The sequence below is a fragment of the Mus musculus genome, chromosome 13 (genome assembly GCF_000001635.26).
Source record: "Mus musculus strain C57BL/6J chromosome 13, GRCm38.p6 C57BL/6J".
Taxonomy (NCBI): domain Eukaryota; kingdom Metazoa; phylum Chordata; class Mammalia; order Rodentia; family Muridae; genus Mus; species Mus musculus.
Genome location: NC_000079.6, coordinates 52,095,256 through 52,100,067, shown reverse-complemented (window position 1 = coordinate 52,100,067; position 4,812 = coordinate 52,095,256). Strand labels below are relative to the sequence as shown.

Sequence of the window (4,812 nt, the reverse complement as noted above, 5' to 3'; positions counted from 1 at the left end):
TCATGCTGAGTCCCAGGCCCTGCTACCAGCAAGCCCCCTTCCTCACAGAACTTCCATGTTCATCTGTTTTTCCTAGGAGTTTAGTGTTGCCTTATGTTTTTATCTGTTCAGTTTTCCATGCACTCCCTACAAACATTTCAACAAGTTAAAATGGCGGCTACCTGCCTCAAAGATGTTTCCAAGCATTCAAATATCTTTATTTTTTTTTTCTATTGGACTTCTGTGATCCTTCCCTGTCTCACTTGAGTTTGGGACTCTGTTTTAAGAATTTCATTTTGTCTAGTTTCCTTTCTTATTTACAGTATATTACACATTCATTTAAAAGGAAAAGTTCAGGGCAAAAGAGAAGAAATATGAACGTAGTCTGGTTGATAGACAATGATAGATGATAGGTAAATTAGTATTGATAGATGACTTATAGAGTGTAGATAGATAATAGATTATGGAAGAGAGAAAATCAATAGCTAAGTAGATGGTAGATGATTGGTAAATAGATGGTAGTTAGTTGGTAAGTAATAGGAATGGCTTTCATGCTTAAAAATGTACATTCCCCTTCCCTCTTGACAAATATCTGGCACCTCTCCTTCACCCTCATACTGTTCATTCCCTGTGTGTACACTGCCATCTGACTTCTAAAACCATGTTCTCTAGGTGTCTGGCCCCTGTTTAGTCCTCTTCTACAACATACCTGCTTTGCTTTCTGATTTTGTCCTTCTGAGGCTTAGCCTTCCAAAAGATGCTCCACAGCCTCTAGTGGTCCTCAACTCTTCATCCCTGGTTCAAAGAGAGGTATTAAATAGTTTGGAACCTGAGCAGGTAGAAGTCAGGGCAGGGTTTTCTAGGCTATAGAGAGAGAGAGACCCATCTTATAGCTGCCCTTGGTAGCTCCATCCCTGGGGACCGTTATCTCTCCAGTATAGTCCCAGGTGAAGGCAGGGTGGCCTGGCTACTGTCTGGAGGAAATGGAAGCCAACCCCTTTTGCTTGGTCTTCACAGGCTTTCATCCCCAAGGCTTTCTCTGTCCTCTGTGAGATCCACTGTCCCCAACCTAAGGGGAATACAATGTCCCACCAGCAGGTGAATGTGCCACCTACATAGAGGTTGGATTGTGCCCTCCACCCCAAATTTCAAATGTTAAAGTTGTAACCAACATGTCAGAAGGAGTCATGACTATAGTCAGAGACGGGGTCATTGCCAATGTAGTCAGTGAAGAAAGGGTTACCTGGCTGAGCCCAAATTCAATGTCCTTACAGAAGCGGAAGCTTGAACATGTGCACACCCAAGAGAGGAGGACACTGTAGAGAGATCAAAGACGCACTACCGCAAGCACAGTGGGTGACGTCCCCTAGTCCTTCGGGAGTTCCTCTTGATCTTGGGCTTCTGGCTTCTGCAAGTGGCTGATCCTGAATCCCTACAGTTCTGATCACCCAGTATAGTACTTTGTGCCAGGCCATCTCAGGTTGACATGTTGCAGGAGCAAGAACTGCAGACCACACGTACAAGCCCCTGTGATGGATGGCCACCTCCTAAGGGGACAGCAGGACCTCCATTAGTGTGTGCATAGGCACCTCACACAATGTGTTAAGATGTCCTCCCCGTAGTGTCTGCAGACCTCCCCACTGTCTTGTCACTTTAGTGGGACTCTTGGATTCTAGAGGTTTCATCCATAGTCACTTGGTCCTGGGGCTTGGGGTGTCCGGTGGCACAGGGCATCATGGGGGTGATCTTACCTCATGGTGTCTCATAAGCCAAAAATAAAAAGGAGAGGCCAGAGTCCCACTATGCCCTCAAAAAGCACATGGCCAGGTGACAAACTTCCTTCCAATAGGACCTATCCTGTCACCCAAAGGTACCAACACTCCCCAGTAAAGCAATGGGCTGGGACCAACCCCTTTTAAATACACTGGCCTTAAGGGCCATACAAACTAAAAGGAACTTGGAGAGAGAGGGGCTGCATCTGACTATGGTTTATCTGTCTCTCCATAACTGGGAGTCCCCTTGGGTCTGTGCAACCCCAAACCTCCCATTTTTTGGTTAGAAGCCTCCTCTGAGACAATAGCTATTACCCAGACTGTCAAAGTTATTAGCATTCAAAATGGCCACCTTCCTACAGATAGAAAAGGCAGCTAGGATGAATTTTACAATAACCAAACACGCGATGTGAGAAACATTTCTTAATGATACAGATGGATGGCACAGCATACCACCACCAGAGCTCCTCAGTTCCCCACCCAGGAAGTAGAATGTGTCTCCGCTCTTCAGGGTAGGCAGGAATTACTGCTCCCTTCTGACCAATCTGTGGAACAGGAAAAATTCCCACTTGCCAGCAGAGACAGTGGAGTAAAAGATGGAGGCAAAGCCCACCAGAACCTCAGTTGGGTGTTCCACGTGCTCTGGGCGTGAAATAGGGGGAGGGCTCGTGTCTGCGTTCCTCTCCCCAAACCCGACACTGCAACTCAATCTGAGAAACTGCCAAGCATGCTCAGCTGGCGGCTGGGATGGAATCCCATGAGAACCCTCCCACCCACCCGGGGCCGGAACTTCCTCTAAAGTGTTCAGGTACGGAAGGGAAAATAGGACCCGGGAGGATCTACTGCAGACTGGAGGAGACCATCAGACTGCAGTCATCTACCACAGTATGGAAGCCTGAAAGGAGAGAAGAGCGAAACTTATCAAAGCCTACAATTCCATCCACAGGACTTCCCAACGAGAAGACACTCAGAATTTTGTCATGTTTTGTTTTAGGGGTGTGTGTGTTGGGGGAGGGGTACACGTGTGTGGAAAGCAGAGGATAACGTTGGATGACATCCACAGACATGCTAGCCATCTCCTTTGAGATGGGATCTCTCACTGGCCTGAAGCTCACCAATGAGGTCAGACAGGCTGGCCAGTGTGGTCCAGGGTCCTCCTCCTTAGCATTGGAGTGACTCTGCACACGGCTTTTCTTGTGTGGCACGAGAGACCTAAAATCACACCCTCATCCTTTCCAGTCAAACACTTAACTAAGTCGCTCCTGAAGCCTCTTTTCTGACGTTTATATTAGCATGTATTAACTATGTGTACTAATGGGTTTCATTACGAGGTTTTCATAACCTACTTCATCATATTTACCCCCATTAACTCCGCTTCCCCTCTCTCACTGATCCCCTTTTCCCAGAAAGTGCCCCTTTCTACTTCCATGGATATTTGTTTTTGGTGAACCAAAGGGTTTTGTTAGGGGTACTTACAGGAACACCGGGGAGGGACCATGCACAGGAGCAAGGGCAGTTAACTCAGGGGCTACAGCACTGAAGAAAATGTCTCTCTCCCTCCCAACGTACAGTAACTGCCGTTAGATCGTTAGGGAGGGGTTAGGCCTTGGGTGCCCTCTCCCCCCCACCCCCCACAGGACGGAATGTCAGAGGGCCCAATCTTGTGCAGGTGTTGTACAAGGCACAGCTCCTGAGAAAACTAATCACCTAGTTTCTTGACTGTGGCTGTGAGGTAGGTGGTTTGAGGCTGAGGAAAGTGGGGTGAGGTCTCAATGTAAGTGCACACACACACGCACACACACATACGTACCTGTAAGGTCAATCCTTCAACATTTCTACACATTAGAAAATATCTCATCATTTAATGGGAGAAATGATCCCGAGACTCTGGCCCTCCCTCCCCTGCCAGACAGCTGAGCTGCCCCTCCCTCATAACCCAGCCACATCTTCCTCCTTCACACTCCACCTACCTCGGGGCTTCCTGCCCCTGTTATGAGCTGTATGGGCACATGTCTGCTTGTGGGCACAGAGTTTCTGGTGCCCCCACCCCAAATCCTTTTATGACCATCTTCACAGGGGAAGATACACATGATAGGCAAGACCTTCAGGGTCCCCCACCTGCCTCCTCCAACCTAGGGGCTGGCTCCACTCTGCATCCTGGCCTCTGCCTCTCTCCTAGAAGCCTCTCTGGCCATCAGCTCTCAGCTTCACTCTTCCTGGGCTGTTTCCTGCCTATCAACTGCATGGCATTGACTGCCATGCCCAGACCCCTAAGCTTCATGAGATCGGGGGGTATCCCCTCTGCCCTCACGGAACCCCCTCACTCCAATGGATGCTGGGAGACATGTTGGGTGAAAAGGTGGCTGGTGCTAGAGGGGGACCCTGTCACCCCTCAGCTGTCTCTGGACACAGCTCAGTCTGGATTTTCTCAGGAACTCCTCCTGTGCTCAAGTCTGTAGTCAAGGAAACAATGACAAAGCAGAGGGGTCTGAATGCAGATGCATGTGTGTACATAGGATGATGCTCACATGTGTGAGTGTGGCCTGTGATGTGGATGAGGAGTGCTGGGTGTGTGTGGAAATGGTCTGTGCTGCGTGTGTTTTGCACATTTCATCTGTAGTATGTGAAAGTGCGTAGTATGTGAAAACTGAAGTATTTATGATGCTGTGTGTTGTTTGAGCTGTCTTGGGCTGCTAACTGTATGTCATACATGTGGCATATGTGGGGATGTATTGATGAGTAAAACATGTGGGTGTTATAGTATGCAGATGGGGTATCTTTGTGGCGTGTAATTTGTGTGGTAAGGATGCACATACATGTGCCTCTGATCTTTGGTATATGTGGCTGCAACTCTGTGGACACACTTAAGTACATACAACACACACACACACACACACACACACACACACACACACACACACACACAGGTTTTTGCCCTGGACTTAGTCAAGAAGAGTTAAAGAATGGAATTCCAGGTGGTGGTAGCTGCTGTCTTCCTGGAAGCCTCTGTAGAAAAGGTCTAGTGGGCTCCAGGAGAGCAGACAGGACAAGCTTCAAGGAA

General features: G+C 48.3%; 1 long non-coding RNA gene across 1 annotated transcript in view; it reads right to left on the bottom strand.

The window, feature by feature from the left end:
- The window catches only part of 4921525O09Rik (RIKEN cDNA 4921525O09 gene), a 27,420-nt gene extending 24,093 nt beyond the window's left edge, over positions 1–3,327 (bottom strand). The window contains exons 1-3 of the long non-coding RNA NR_045061.1: positions 3,228–3,327; positions 1,223–1,526; positions 689–774 (exon numbers count right to left, since the gene is read on the bottom strand). This is a non-coding gene — a long non-coding RNA (RIKEN cDNA 4921525O09 gene). The remainder of the gene's footprint in view (positions 1–688; positions 775–1,222; positions 1,527–3,227) is intronic.
- Positions 3,328–4,812: the final 1,485 nt, after the last annotated feature.